The sequence below is a fragment of the Chiloscyllium punctatum genome, chromosome 31 (assembly GCF_047496795.1).
Source record: "Chiloscyllium punctatum isolate Juve2018m chromosome 31, sChiPun1.3, whole genome shotgun sequence".
Taxonomy (NCBI): Eukaryota; Metazoa; Chordata; class Chondrichthyes; order Orectolobiformes; family Hemiscylliidae; genus Chiloscyllium; species Chiloscyllium punctatum.
Genome location: NC_092769.1, coordinates 29,269,135 through 29,271,367, shown reverse-complemented (window position 1 = coordinate 29,271,367; position 2,233 = coordinate 29,269,135). Strand labels below are relative to the sequence as shown.

At 44.2% G+C, this 2,233-nt stretch overlaps 1 non-coding gene across 1 annotated transcript; it reads right to left on the bottom strand.

Annotated features, from left to right (window-relative positions):
- Positions 1 to 1,624: 1,624 nt before the first annotated feature.
- trnae-cuc (transfer RNA glutamic acid (anticodon CUC)) lies at positions 1,625 to 1,696 on the bottom strand. The gene has a single exon. It is a non-coding gene; the product is annotated as a tRNA-Glu (tRNA).
- Between the last annotated feature and the right edge of the window lie 537 nt (positions 1,697 to 2,233).

Here is a 2,233-nt window from a genome sequence, read left to right as displayed (position 1 = left end):
TGTGGACGTACCAATGGGCCAGCTGGTTGGAAGAAATAGCAAAGCCCTTCCTGCACTCGGGGCAGAAGAACGGCCTCTCTCAGTGTGGACCCACTGGTGTCTCAGCAGTTGGGAAGAACTGCTGAAGGCCATCTCGCACTTGGGGCCGGAGAACAGCCTTCCCCGATGTGGACCAACTGATGCGACAGCAGAGCAGAGGAATCACTGAAGGCCTTCCCACACTGAGGGCAGCAGAATGGCCTCTTCCCCTCTGTGGACCCATTGGTGCTTCAGAACCCTTTCAAATTTCACAATATTCTTCTGATAGGTGGGAGACCAGAATTGCACACAATATTCCAAAAGTGGTCTAACCAATGTCTTGTACAGGCACAACATAACTTCCCAACTCCAATACTCAGAGGATTGCAAATGCTTTCAAAACCCACAAAAAACAAAATGGAAAGAATGGAGGGACAAACCGAATTTTTGAGAGTCAGCTTGAAAGCATCAATGAGAAATCGGCGGACTGCGTTTATTGGGTAGCCATTCTCCTTAAATACACTATGTACGTATTTCTCTTGTGCTTTTCGTAGTTCTTCTGTGCTGCAGTTTGTAGTGGCTCGTTGAAATAATGTCCTGATGCAGCTTCGTTTGTGGGTGTTGGGATGATTGCTTCTGCAGTTAAGTATTTGGTTTGTGTGTTGTTTTTCTGTAGATGCTAGTTTGAAGTTCCCCATTGACTCTTCGCTCGACTGTGACATCGAAGAATGTCACTTTGTTGTTGTTCTCCTCCTCTTCAAACCAGGAGCCCCCCGCTTAGATCATAGTTTCACGACTTGGAACACCAATATACAGACTAGTCAAAGGCCTCCACTGAAGGCTAAAACACCAAGTCAAAGATTCACTCCACTCCATTTACTCCATCCAAGAATTCCTGAACACCAAAGACACTAAGATAGAAGAGGATGGAATAATGTTGTCCTTTGACATAATAGCCCTGTTCACATCCACTGAAATCAACGTGGCCAAAGAAAACTGAAGACACTACTCGAAGAACCAAAGACACAAACACAGCATCAATTTAATCAGCAAAGATAACGCTGTCGACCTCATGGAACTGTGCCTTACCACCCACTTCATATTCAGTAACAAGCCCTACAAATAAATCAACGAAATACATATGAAACCACCAGCATCAGGATTCTGAGCAGAAGTAATAATGCAGACACTCGAACAAACAGCCATTCCAAAGATCCAACCCAGTCTTTGAGTCCGCTACAGCGATGACACTTCTGTCATCAAACAATGAAACAAATTAGAGGAAACCTAAAACACCATCAACAATATCCTTACTGGCATAAAATTCACAAAAGAGGAGAACAGCAACAAAGGGCCATTTCTAGATGCCACAGTAGAGCAAACAGTCAATGGTCAATTCAAATCAGTGTCTACAGGAAAACAACGCACGCGAACAAAGAACTTAACGACAGAAGCAATCACCACTACACATACAAACAAATCTGAATGAGGACACTATTTCAACGAACCACTGCACACTGCAGCACCCAGGAACCACGAAGATCAATAAATAACTGTACAGCGCATTTGCGAAGAACATGCAGCCTACAAACCCGCTGAAAACTGCTTCCCTGACCGGGAATCGAACCCGGGCCGCGGCAGTGAGAGCGCCGAATCCAAACCACTAGACTACCAGGGAGATGCGGGCACATCCTAACAGCTATACTGAAAATTTCTTCCCTGCTCGGAAATCGAATCCGGGCCGCGGTTGGTCGAAATGGGCTACCAGAACTGGACAAGATATTCCAGAAGAGGCCTCATCAATGTCCTGAAAAACTTAAACTTAACGTCCCAACTAGTGTATACAAAAGACTAAGCAATGAAGGGAAGTAAGTTAAATGCCTTTGAACCATCCTGTCTGTAGGTGATGCAAATTACAATGAATTATGTACCTGCATCCCTAGCTTCCGTGTTCTCCAACACGACGTCAAACCCTGCTCCTTTTGTTATACCAAAATGGAATACCTTCCACTTATCCAGATTTAACTCCATGTCACATTTTTTCAGTCCAACGACTCATTGGATTAAGAATTTTGAATCTTAGATGATCTTCTTCATTGTCTACAATACTGACGTCGCCTGCAAACCTACGCAGCATGCCTGCTGTGATGTCCACTGTTTTCTCATATAGATCAATGATTCATATTTACATGTAGTGGCAGGGATTTAGCAGTGT